Source organism: Portunus trituberculatus, chromosome 11 (assembly GCF_017591435.1).
Source record: "Portunus trituberculatus isolate SZX2019 chromosome 11, ASM1759143v1, whole genome shotgun sequence".
NCBI classification, from domain to species: Eukaryota; Metazoa; Arthropoda; class Malacostraca; order Decapoda; family Portunidae; genus Portunus; species Portunus trituberculatus.
The window spans coordinates 957,226-971,597 of NC_059265.1; the positions used below are offsets into that span (position 1 = coordinate 957,226).

Here is a 14,372-nt window from a genome sequence, read left to right on the forward strand (position 1 = left end):
TTAAATTAAGTATTGCATTGAAAGACTCACAAAACATCATCTTGGGAAACGCGTAACAATACCTTTGTGCTTCACAACAGAAAACAAAAAAAGACACTTAATGATCTTTCTTCGAGACATACAAGAAGGAACAGGTTGTTGTGATCACTACAGACACAGCCACGTCTACATCACACCTTGCAATACTGTGAGTGAGAAGCACTCCACTACTACTACTACTACTACTACCCTTAACAACTACTACTTGGTACTAATTTACTGCCATGGCCTGGCAGAAAGACACAACGTGTCATCATCCTCCGCGACGCACAGCTAGCCGTTGATGTGTGACTAGCCAGCATGCTCAATACACTCCCTCACTAAGAAGATGGCGTCTCCTAACAAGGAACCGTATCTTCATTCACTAAATGTTTCTCCATGCATGGTGAATTCCAGCATGGAGTGAACACGTTGGTCATTTGATCCTTAAGCCATAAACGATCATGATGGGTGACAGCAAGGATGAGTGATGAGCAGAGGAATCGTGACCCAAGAGGTTACCTTCTTCTCTTAGTCTACACTCTCCTTTCTTAAATACTATATACATATATACACTGTACACTCCTATTACAATCCTATCCATAACTTCTAAATATTACTGTTTTCTGCTGCTATAGATATGGCATTGCAAAAAACCTTACCCGCTACATATCTACAACTGTCTACAAATTCTACAAATTTATCCACCCAATCTACAAATGGTCAATGAAATACACTACACCAGTGATGAAGATCTGTGGCCAACCTTCAGAACTTCATTGGTACGTCTCCAAGAATCACCCCCTTCCTTTTTTTTCTCCTCTTGTTCCTTTGGCAACACCGGCAGTAGTAGCAGTCTGGTGTCTATTGTATGTCATGCACGCTCACTCCAAAAACTTGCCTCACTTCTTTGGCGTTAGTAGAACTGAATCCTGGAACAAGAAATGGAATAATATTGAAATGGCGTCCTCCTCAATGCCTGTTGTCTTGTGGTACACAAGGTTGGGGAAGGGATTGTGGATGATGTAACGATAAGTATGGTATGTTAAGGAGAGCCAAGGTGGATCGGGTTTGCATGGGTGGCTCTGTAGGCCTAAGGAGGAAAACTGCAGTACCAAGCCCATAATTAATACGAGCGGAGGAACTTTATGAGTAGGGATTTTGGAATGTTGTGCATGGTAGAAATATTAGTGTTAGCATGAAGTGTACTACAACATGTATAAGGAGAAATAGAGTAAGGAAGGCAGGGTATTTAACATTGTGTGAATTGACACGCGGGCAGTAGATTTGAGTGGGGGCAGGAAAGGACGCGATCTCGGTGAAGAGAGTGGCACTCTCTACTCGGACATTGGTGGGGTGTGGACGCGTCATGTTGAGCGAGGGTCTCTGATCAGGTGGGTAATGTGATCAGGGCAGCGGAGTTACGTGGTAATATAATCGAGGGTGTCATTATGTGGAGTTAAGTGGTGTATTCAAGTGAGGAGAGAGTGTTAAGGGTACCTCTCGTGTTTCTCTGTTGTTGGTTCAGAGTGCCGCGTCACTTTCATCGTTTTTTGTTCGAATGTACTTTACTATATTTGAAATATATGTAAAATTGACTTGGAAGAGAGTTTTCCTTCAATGAAAATTCCAGCCCGTGTGGTACAATGATAACACGTCGACGAATCTTCAACAACTTGACAAACATCTTTAGAGTCAAAATGTTGCAGGTGAGAAAAAAAAAGATAAATAAAAATCCTTTAGGTATGAGTCGACTAACTATACAGTATTGGAATATTTTCAATGTGTCAAGAATGATTTGAGAACTTTAAATTTTGGAGGAATCACATGCACATCTTAATTACGAGATCTTAGCCAGAGAACAACACAGCAAAAAGGCATACACAGCAAGACCCCAGAGCATAAAGGAGTGAAAAACTATTTGACTTACCACAACAGCTAGGCAAAGAACCCCAGGGGAGCCCAGCACAACACCCACCACATATTCAACAATACGTTGAGGAAAACTACAAAAATTATATCAATACTCATGACAAATACATATGGCAAGATTAAATTATACTTAATCATAAAGAACAACCTATCCGTAAATCACTGATCTTAGTAATACTTGTGAGACCAAATGCATGTTCATGTATGCCAACAATAACAAAATACCACACTAACTTCTTTAGGCTGCTGCTAAATGAAGAGGTGAAGGACTGACAAGTTTAAGAAGACAGACCGTAGAGTGACATTGACAGTTCAGGGAGGCCTCACCTTCACACTTGAACACACCTTGCAATAGTGTGAGTGACATACACTACTACTACTACTACTACTACCACCCTTAACAACTACATACTACTTGGTACTAATTTACTGTCATGGCTTTACAGCAAGACACACCGCGACGCACAGCTGGTGACGTGTGACTAGCCAGCATGCTCGCTACACTCCCTCACTAAGAAGATGGCGTCTCCTAACAAGGAACGTTATCTTCATTCACTAAGTGTTTCTCCATACATGGTGAATTCTAGCATGGAGTGAACACGTTGGTCATTTGCTCCTTAAGGCATAAACGATCATGATAGGTGACAGGAATGATGAATGATGAGCAAAGGACTCGTGTCCCGAGTTTTTTTTTTTTTTTATGCCTCAGAACGCGTAACTTCAAAGAAGCTGTTTTAGCAAGAGATGAGATGTGAAGTTTCCAGTTAAGATTATGAGTAAAGGACAGACCAAGGATATTCATTGTGGAAGAGGGAGACAGTTGAGTGTCACTGAAGAAGAAGGGGATACCTGTCTGAAAGGTTGTGTCGAATTGATAGATGGAGGAATCGAGTTTTTGAGGCATTGCAAATTACTAGATTTTCTCTGCCCCAATCGGAAATCTTAGAAAGATCGGAAGTCAGGCGTTCTTTGGCGTCCCTGCGTGATCAGTTGACTTCCTGACGGGTTGCTCGTCTCTGAAAGGACGTGGAAAGATGTAGGGTGGTATCATCAGCGTACGAGTAGATAGGACAACAAGTTTGGTTAATTAATGAATAATAGAAAGAGAGAGGGTGACAAGACAGAACCCTGAGGAACTCCATTATTAATAAATTTAGGAGAACAGTGGCCGCCTACCACAACAGCAATAGAACAGTCAGAAAGGAAACTTAAGAAAAAGATGCAGAGAAAAGTAGAGAAGCCGTAGGAGGGCAGTTTGGAAATCAAAGCTTTATGCCAGACTATCAAAAGCCTTTGATATGTCTAACGCTACAGCAAAACTTTAACCGAAATCTCTAAAAGAGGTTACTTTCCTCTCTTGGTCTACACTCTCCTCTTTTAAATTCTCTATGCATATGTACACGGTATATTCACATTGCTTCTATCACAACTTCTACATATCACGGTTTTCTACATGGCAAAAAACCTTACCCACTTCACATCTATAATTGTCTACAAAATCTACAGATTTATCCACCCAATCTACAAATGGTCAATGAAATACACTACACCAGTAATGAAGATTTGTGGCCAACTTTCAGAACTTCATTGGTACGTCTCCAAGAATCACCCTCTTGTTCCTCCTCTTCTTCCTCCTCCTCCTCCTCCGCCTCCTCTTGTTTCTTTAGCTACACCGGCAGTAGCAGTCTGGTGTCTGTTATGCACGCTCACTCCAAACACTTCCCTCACTTCTTTGGCGTTAGTAGTGCTGAATCCTGGAACAAGAGATGTAACAACATTGAAATGGCGTCAACATTAATAAGTCCTGAAAAAAAAATAAATAAATAACAAGAAAGTACAAAACCTTTTAAAATGAGACACGTGGAGATAAAAGTGTAATGTGCAAACCACAATACTCACATCATGGTCATTCAACACTTTATTCTGGGCTTGTTTCAGTGTAGTCATACAACTGTGGGAAGAATGTAATGCCGTCCCGTTCAATAGTGCATGCAGCCGCTCGCTCCCTCCTCCCGTCCTCCTGAATGCCTGTTGTCTTGTGGTACACTGGCTGGGTTGGGGAAGCTTGCGTGGATGATAACACCTCGACGCATCTTCAGGAACCCGACAAACATCTGTACACTGAAAATGTTGCAGGTGAGATAAAAAAATAAAAGTATGAAGTATGAGTCAGCAAACTTTACAGTAATGGAATATTCTCAGTGTGTCAAGAACAATTTAGAATTGTTTAAAGTTTGGAAGAATCTCACCCACTGCTTAATTACGCCATCTATGCCACAGCACAGCCACAACACATCCAGAGCAAGACCCCACAGTATAAAGAAGTGAAAAAATATTTGACTTACCCCAACAGCTAGGCAAAGAACACCAAGGGAGCCCAGCACAACACCTACCACCATGCCAGCTTGGGGACTTGACACTTCAATGACCGCCTTCTCATGACACTTGCTGCTGCTGGGCGGATCGAACACTGCTGAGGGGATGGGATCTGGGCGACTCCACGCACTCGTCAACGTCTGACGGTGGAGAATTACACTCTCAGAAACACAGATTTATTACAACTTAACTTTACACGCATTCCAGGAACACATATTCAACAATACGTTGAGGAAAACTACAAAAATTATATCAGTACTCATGACAAATGCATATGGCAAGATGAAATTATACTTAATCATAAAGAACAACCTATCCGTAAATCGCTGATCCTAGTAATACCCGTGAGACAAAATGCATGTTGAAGTATGCCAACAATAACAAAAGTACCCTTGAATACCACACTAACTTCTTTAGGCTGCTGCTAAATGAAGAGGTGAAGGACTGACAAGTTTAAGAAGATAGACCGTAGAGTGACATTTACAGTTTAGGGAGGCCTCACCTTCACACTTGAACTTTCTGACACGAGTCTGTACCCTGCATGGCCGGCACTGGCAGTAGTATGACTCTCGAGTGTTGATGTAAACAGACTCTCACACACCCTACATTCTTCTCCCGGCACTCCTCAATGCCACACAGCTGCAAAAACTCATCCTGCCACAAGAAAGGCATTTGCTTCAGTACTGTCAAGTTGTGATTTTGTATTGTACTGTATACAATGTAAGAAAATCTGCAACTTTTATATGAAACAAAGGAGTTCAGGGCATGAGTTAAGCCTTGTGTGAGATACTGACAAAAGCAAGGCCTTATCCTCACCTCTCTGTTACTGCAGCAATCATTGATGCCGTCCCACATGCGCTGGTTCGGGATGCCACTGCCAGCACTGTAGGAGAACTGACTGAGTGAGTGAGTGAGTGACTGACTGACTGACTGATTGTTGTTCCTCTTCCATGCGGGGGTCGTCTGCAACTCTGCCACTATTGCACTCTGTGAGTGAAATGTTGGCTTTGTATTTTAAAAGCACTATTATTCATGGTTTAGACTATCGTAAGCTAAATTTAGATTGACTAGATGGTGTTTTAAGAGAGAAACCCTAGCAGTAAGTTACGACAATGCAGTTCATCTTAGCTCTCCGTGTTTCCTTGAAATACAAGTAACCGACAAACAACAAAATTTACACTCCCACACAGACAGTGAAAGATTCTCATTAATGTTCCCTACAATAAGCAAGGTTGCTCAATTTCATCCACCTCTATGTATATTGCGGATCACATTAAATACTTGTTATTATTTTCATCTTAATGTTCTCCGGGTTATGTACTGTGAATTAACCCCACCCACACACAAACCTACCCACTCAATGATCACTTCCAAATTATCGATCGTGCCTACAAAATACCAAAACCATTGTTCAGTTTACTGTCCATATCAATTTGGAACACTGCCGAACCTGTTATATTGGTCAACAATTTGAAATCATTGAACCTAGCTTTGTCAAATCTCCTTGGATACTGCCAACATAAAAAACCTCATAGTACCAATAAACGCACTTACAATTCACTACAAGCACACAGTATGCACCAATACTGACACCACACCACAAAACACACCATACACAACTGACACACACACAAACAACTTAAATCACTCAAAACTAACCCAAAACAACCTGCAACACCTCAAAATATAAAAAGCTCACCCAAAACACATTACAGACACCCAAGTTACCAATATCATCCCTACACAAACACACAAACACACACACACACACACACACACACACACACACACAGTAGAAGAAGAAGAAGAAGAAGAAGAAGAAGAAGAAGAAGAAGAAGAAGAAGAAGAAGAGAGAGAGAGAGAGAGAGAGAGAGAGAGAGAGAGAGAGAGAGAGAGAGAGAGAGAGAGAGAGAGAGAGAGAGAGAGAGAGAGAGAGAGAGAGCAAACAAATCTTAACAGAAAAACAAGAACAACAACAAAAACCACAACTTACTTTACTCCTATATCCAGGGCAGAACACAGAGATACAGGCTTGCCCGACTTTAGTGAACAGCGGCGGGCAGTCAGCGTGGTGCAAAGTGTAGGTAATCTGCGCCTTGAATTGACCGCCCACAGCCTCCGCCACGTCCACCTCATTCTGCCTGTCGTCACCTGGGAACGAAGAGGGTTATCAATGATGAAGGACACTTGTTATAAGGGCCCACTGACACTGAGCTAACCTGTTGAGAGCCTCAAAACATACTGAAAAACCCAAACCCTCTTAAAAAACTCAATAATATCCGAAATGCACTAAGAAAACACAGAACAGGTTAAAATACCTCCAAACCCACTAGAAACACCCAATATTTACTGAAATAACCCCCACACACACCCAAAACACAACTAACACCCCCCACCACTTATAAAACTCATAATAAACTCAAACCTCACTCATAACACCAACCAACCCCCTCAAAGTTCTCCCAAACCACACTCAAACATGCTAATACTCACACACACCTTAATCCACACTCTCAAAATACGTAATATATACCTAAAAGATCTAACATATACTGAAAACAAACGAAATGAACCCCAAAGCATACTTATAACACTCCAAACAGCGTGCAACACTAATGAACTAGCTTAAAATAATCCAAATCTATCCCAAAACCAACAGTATTCATTATAAAGAACGTTAGGATTAAAAGGGACACTTACCTAAATATTACACCTTGGCTTCTTCTCCTATTCCACCTTTATTTCTCATTTTTTCTTCATTTCTCTCCATTGTTACTCCTTCGTCTTCCTCTTACTCCTTCTATCCACAAGTCTGAGCCTAGAAACACATCAAAACACTAGATATTAGACAAAATATTCAGGAAATGGAGGGTGACTTATGTATTATGGCTTTGCTGCTGCTCCTCTTCCTCCTCCCTTTCTCCTCTCTTCCTCTTTATTCTTCTTTATTTCAAGTTTCTTCCTCTTTCTGCTACAATTATCTACAAACCTGAACCTAGAAACCTACGAAAACACGTAGAAATCACTAGATATTAGGCAAAATATCGACGAACTGTGGATTTGGAAAAGTGGCGCCAGCCTGGGGCTATGGCGAGTCACTACCTGGGTGGGCTGTGGTCATCAGAGAGAACGGGAACGGGGATGACTCGGCTAAATTACGTAAATAATTTCATTTCAAAAATGACTTTTAGAAAAAACAAAGCCACGGCCAAATGCTTGTTATTTTATGACGCGATAAATACTTAAACTAATTTTCAAAATATCAAAATATCTCCAGCTTAACTGGTTTTTCAAAAAGGTATAAATTAAGTACGTTAAAAGTACAAAAACATTTTAACCCATAAATCTCTTTAAACGTCCTAAAAAGTCAAGCCATTTTCACTTGCCGTGTATTTTATCACATTTCAGGGAGTCTGACCTATCTTTTAGGGTCTTCTACAGCGTGTTAGACCGAGAAGCAGAAACGTGAGCAAATAAAATAAAGAAAAATAAGAGCTTTTAACAACAGCACCAAACACCATTTCAGAGTCCACGTATTTCACTCAATAGATTGATTTCACGCTTAAAAGAGTACAACCGACTTTTTGACACCACAATGGCTCAGTTATACCTTGAAATGAAAAAGCTCAAAATTCCAAGTGAGAAATTTTGACGGTTAAAAAGCCTTTAACATACGCCATAAAACACCACTAAACGCCACATATTTACCCATCACAGGCGCGGAACACACTTCAAACACAACGAAACATTTATAGAAACCATAAAAACATACCATGGAAGCGTAATATTACCGTCAGGAAATATTCGAAAAAAAGTATTTGACCCAACTAGCTGGTGACGGGTGGGTGAGGGCGGGTGTAGGGTGTTGGCTTGGGGACCGTCGGAGGTGGAAGCGGCCTGGAGGCAACACCGGCGGCGGGAGATCCATATATAGCCTTTATCATCTCACCAAACCAAAATTAAGCCACAGAGAGAAATTTTGACCATGGGATATGAAATAGTAGACTGGTAGCTACCTTGTGACACATGTTTGGCCTAGGGTAAGTGAAGGAAACAAATATGAGAGGGTAATACAGACGTTTTGCTCTTTTTAAGGTCCTTATACCATTACTTTAAAATATTTGCGTACTGTTTTCACTCTCATATGTAAAGAAACCCTAACATTACGTGAATAGCCTTATAAATACCTTTAATAGACGAAGATTAGGCAGTGTGGTGAAGGCTTTCACGGTTTCTCAAACTGATTGCCTCTTGGTGCTCTTGCTTGGTGCTTGGTGCCTTGAAAATTGTCGGTAATATAGCAACACTTCAGTTTACGTGTGTGTGTGTGTGTGTGTCTTTGGGTGTGGGCTGTGGGTGTGCAAGGGTCAGTATAGGCACCATTGTTGTCACCACCACCGCTAGAAGACTACTGCCGGAACTTAAGGTTGTCTGTGAAGACAGAACGCATGTACATATGTTTATGATAACTATCTGTTACTAAATCTCTTATCAATGAGACACTATACATATACAAATACCACATGTCGATTTATTGGTTATTGTGACATCTTTCTCTTCGTTATCGTGTCCAGCTTTTGTTATTTGTCAAAGCAGGAAATATTAAATTTTATCTTGTGCAGCGAGTGTTGGCAACTCCAGCGAGGCAATAAACATGGTGCTTAAAAGGCAGACTATATTAATTCTCTCTATTTCTACCGCCTGATATACGAGTATTTCTGACAATAAACCAGGGTGACAGGATACTAAGTAGAGGAATATAGACATTTTTCTATCTACATACACATCTATCATGTTAATTATATACGAATTCATTCACTTTTCTCTCTGCCTGCCTATCCATCTATGTTTATTTATCGAACTGTCCATTTACATATCTATCAACCTATCAAATTACCCGCTTATCTATCTATCTTCACACAAGCATATAAATACCACCACTTCCACCACCACCACCACCACACGTCACTTCACACCTTCAGTACATTATTACGCATTTATCACTATACACACCGTGGATTGCGGAAGTGGGGTAACAGTACGGTACACGATGCATCTCGACCCGGTAGACGCAGCGATGCGCCCGTGTACTCTGTGTACGAGGTCCTGCACAGTGGGCACGTTGGTGGCACAAAAGTGTCTTATTATAGTGCTTACCGCGGTGTTAGCTTGGGTAATTACTTGCATGGCATACATCAGTGGGTCGTCAGCCTGTCCATTTCTCTCGGTTTCCATCTTCATTGTTTTTCGCGAATATCTTTCAAACTAATGAATTGATCGGAATGGTACTTTGACACTGTGTACAAGACACCTTCCGCTAATTTTTGGTCATATTAAGCATTACCAAATGGTGTTAGTAAAACGAGTATTTTCAAGAGGAGCCTTTGGAAAGCAGTGGTGGTGAGAGAACAAAGCGTTTCAGAATACTGAACTAGGCTGTACCTGAACCACACACACACACACACACACACACACACACACACACACACACAGAGAGAGAGAGAGAGAGAGAGAGAGAGAGAGAGAGAGAGAGAGAGAGAATAGTTATAACCTAACTCTACTATTATACCGTTTTTGTCGTAGATACATGTTTAGAAATACTTTACCTATCTTGATATCTCCTTACGTGACAAAAGAATATCCAAAATATACGATATGCAGTTGACCATCTTTTCTGTGAAATATTACGATATCTGTTGAATCTGGCAACTTCAACGGAGTTTGGGTCCTCTCCTAGTGTTTCCTTATGATTGAAACATTGATATTTATACGTCATTGTGATCAGGAAATAAAGAAAACTAAGTTTGCTTTTTCTAAGAGCATGAAATAGAAAAATTTATGTTTACAAGTGGCAGTTTATGTATAAGACACGCAAACCTGTGTGCACTCATCCACTCTATCCAGAAGCTTAACTAATTTTCAAAAGTTCCCCAATAGCTACACAACTACCATTGGTCTACTGTTTCTATCCAGTTACCTACAAACACGTACACATTCACGGCAGCAACATGCAAAGTACACTAAATACTCCGGAGCAAAGCTGCCTCACCTTGTTTCATTAATCAGCTAACTCTTGCACACTTTCACACCAAAGCTATTTTTCATTTACCATCGACGATTTTATATTCGAATCAAAATTAAAACGACGATTGAGAACTTTCGGCCTAAAGATGTTTGAGGGCCGTGACGGCCTTGGGCGCCGCACGGGGGAAGGAGGTGGCCGTCGGGTCCGGCCTGGAGCCTAAGGCAGGGAACTGGCTGCAGGTCCTGCTTTTCCTTGGTGGCCTCAAGCTTCACTACTAGTCGTCCACTTGCAGCGCATCACACTAGGCAAGGGTCGCCATAAGCAAGAGATCAATGTCTACCACTCACCGGATGGTGCCGTGAGGAGCCCTAAAGGGGTGATAAGGGCTCCTTGCATAGAATATGATGGTGAGTGGTGTGCAGGACCTCTGCTTATAATGACACCGGGCTGAACAACTCGCCATGAACGAGGGCACGCTATGTGCCATGAGCCAGGCACTGACAGTACCAGGGGTCCTTTACGTTAGGTTAGGTTAGGTTAGGTTAGATTAGGTTAGGTTAGGTTAGGTTAGGTAAAAGGACTCACTTCATGACAGCGTTTGGGGAGTGGTGTGTGGCGGGTCATTGCTCATGGCGACCTGTGTGAGGCATTGCAAGGTTGCATCGTCACTGCTCTCATAACCACGGGACTGGGGTTGACCCTTTCTGGGTAAAAGTTTCGTCCCAGTACCTGTGTAGGTAATAATACTTTGGATCGTTTCGCCATCGCCATCGCCGCACCGTTAGCCTCGATAAACGGATCGTTATCCTCAACAAACACATCTGTACCGTGGACACTGGAATCGCAACCTGTCGTGGAATCCCATTGTTAGCGTGGACTCATTTTCCTTCGCGGCTTCAAGCTCACTGATTGTTGTCAACTTGCAGCGCCTCATACTAGGCAAGGCGTCGCCTTAAGCAGGGTGCCGTGTCTACCGTCCATCAGATGATGCCGTGAGGGGCCTTTAAGGGGTGATAAGGGCTCCTTGCATAGAGTCTGGTGGTGAGTGGTGTGTACAGGACCTCTGCTTATAATGACATCGGGCTGAACAACTCGCCATGAACGAGGGCACGCTGTGCGCCATGAGCCAGGCACTGACCGTACCAGTGGTCCTTTACGGGGTGAAAAGGACTCACTGACAGTGTTTGGGGAGTGGAGTGTGGCGGGTTATGCTCATGGCTACCCGTGTGAGGCGCAGTAAGGTGGCAGCGTCACTCTCCTCGCACTCACGGGTCTGGGGTGAACTCTTACGGGTGAAAGGGTTCGCCCCAGTACCTGTGTAGGCAAGTGAACTTCAATTGCGTCGCAGTGAGGTGGCAGCGCCACTCTCCTCGCACCTAAGGGTGTGGGGTGGATCCTTACGGGTGAAAGGGTTCATCCCAGTACCTGTGTAGGCAAGTGGACTTCAATTGCAGCGCAGGAAGGTGGCAGCGTCACTTTACTCGCACTCAAGGGTGTTGGGTGGACCCTTACGGGTGAAAGGGTTCGTCCCAGTACCTGTGTAGGCAAGTGGACTTCAATATTGTGTCTTGAAATCGCATCGTGAGGACTGGAACCGCATCGACATCGTGGAAACCCGCATCGTTCCCGTGGAAACTGGAATTGCATCTTGATCGTGGAAACTCGCATTATTATCTTGGAAACTGGAAGGGCATCTTTATCATGGAAAGGCATCGTCATTTTGGAAACTTGCATCGCTATCGAGGAAACTGGAATGCCATTGTTATCTTGGAAACTCGGAGCGCTATCGAGGAATCTGGAATCAAATCTTATCGTACACACTGTTATCGTGGAAGCTCTCGTGATCGTCGTTCGTTTCGTTATCTCTGAATTACTTAATTAGTCTTGGTATTATTATTATTAGCTTCCATAATAATAGAGATGTTGGTCATTTTTATCTTATCTTTTTACTGTATTTTTTTCAGGGTACAGTTTAGTGTTCTTCAACCTTTTCTAAATTCGTGCACCTTTTCGAGAAGCAAGGAGGACTATAAAAGAAATGCATCAATATTCGTAATTTTCCCTACTTTAAGACTGAAAATCGATAGATAACATTATTGAATATCTACCTGAAGCTACAGTTTTTTAGTCCTAAACAGTCGCTATATAGAGCGAAATGTACTAAAACAAAATGCCACATCTCAAACACATTAGGCCCGTGTTCCGTCGGAGTGTAATATATTACTATTGTGAATAAATCGCAATACTTTGATTAATATCAATAGGAGAGGACCCAAACTGTCACAATTTCAGTGTTCGCAGGAGAGAGTCAGTATCGTCTCGCGGTACAGAGTAATCGTCTCTAAACACTGTATTATGATGTATCTATTGATTTGCCAGGGTTTTACTCCTACCAGTATTTTTCTGTTCTTATTCTACCATGGTATTTCTTTATAGTTACTTGAGTTTATACGACTGACATCATAATATAGAGCAAAACATAATTGTCTGGTGTACCAAGATCTTTCATTTCTAGAGACTTGAAGACAGCACGGAACCTTAACACACATTTCACCTCGCTTCTGCACAGGTTAATTCTTCTTCTTCTCAACCTTTAATGTGATGTACCCCTCGAAGTCTTTCAGTATTTATCACGTACCCCTTACCCACAATGCAGCGTCAGGAAGGGTAACAATAAATGCATGGTTTATTGACTTAGTTTATTAAGTTTAAATTGTGTTATATATGTGGAGCAGACACAATTTTAATTAATATTAGTATGTTTCTATGAGGTAGTGTCGATAGGAACTGGTACCTCACAGGGAGACACTATATGTGACTAACATGCAATGCATTTACCAAAAAGAAACTATATCAGACAATTTTCGATCATTATGGCAGTGAACTAGTGTTGCTTGCAGCTAGTTGCAACTTGTAACTAGTAACAGTGATAAATAAGTCACTGTGTGTGTGAATAACATATAAGATAAGAAATCGGAGCAAATATTATAGGTTTGCAAGATTGTGTGGCAACTGTAATCCAAGAGAGCTTCCTCTCAAGTGATATAACTCCAAGAGTTTCCTTGTTAACGTTGTTAACGTGTCCTGGTTCTAGTGAAGGACACATTGTATACTACAAACGAATTTGCTGCTATTTAAAACTGAAGCATTTTGAGAAACCCGCCACGTACCCCAAAAATTCCTCTCACGTACCCCTGGGGGTACGCGTACCCCAGGTTGAGAACCCCTGAATTCTAAAGGAAAACGAAGGAAAAAGATCAAAACGGAGGAATAGGAGGAGGAATGAAAAAAGGAAGAGGAGGAGGAAAAGGAGAAGGAGAAGGATAAATGGGAGGAGAAGGAGGAAAAATGGAGGTCAATGAGGAAAAAAGGAGGAGGAAGAGGAGGAAAAAGGAAGAGGAAGAGAAAGAGGAAGATGGAAGAAAGGAAGAGAAAGAGGAGGTTGGAAGAAAAGGAAAAAAAGAGACAAGAGGAAAAAGGAGGAGTAGGAGGAAGAGGAGGAAAAGGGAAAGATAAGGAGGAATATATGGAGGACAAGGAGGAAAAAGACAGAGGTAAAAAAAGGAAGACAAGGAGGAAAAAGGAGAAGGAGGAGGGAAAAGGGAGGAGGAAAAGGAAAAATTAGGAAAAGGAAGAAAGAGAGGAAAAGGAAAATGGGAGGAGGAGGAAAAAGGAAGAGGAGTAGGAAAAATGAAGAGGAAAATGAACAAGTACGAAAAAGGGAGGAAGAGGAGGAAAAATTAAGGAGGAGGAGGAATATGGGAGAAGTAGGAGAAAAAAAGAGGAGGAGAAAAAAAGGAGGAGGAGGAAAATGGAGGAAGAAAAAGAGAGGAGGAGAAAAAGTCAAGGAAAGAAGGAAAACTGGAGGAGGAGGAGGAGGAAAAAATAAAAGAATAAACAAGAAAATAAACTGTGAAAAGAAAAATAAACAAATTTTAAAGATAAAAATAAAAAATAAAAAAAAAAAATTATGAAACAAAGACGAAAAGGAAAAAAAAAAAAAGAAGAACAGTTTGGGAAA

General features: G+C 41.7%; 1 long non-coding RNA gene across 1 annotated transcript; it reads right to left on the minus strand.

Annotated features, from left to right (window-relative positions):
* Nucleotides 1-4,407: 4,407 nt before the first annotated feature.
* On the minus strand, nucleotides 4,408-6,370 carry LOC123502351. Its single transcript, XR_006673967.1, has 4 exons — nucleotides 6,320-6,370; nucleotides 5,143-5,313; nucleotides 4,829-4,980; nucleotides 4,408-4,466 (listed from the first exon to the last, which is right to left on the minus strand). It is a non-coding gene; the product is annotated as an uncharacterized LOC123502351 (long non-coding RNA).
* Between the last annotated feature and the right edge of the window lie 8,002 nt (nucleotides 6,371-14,372).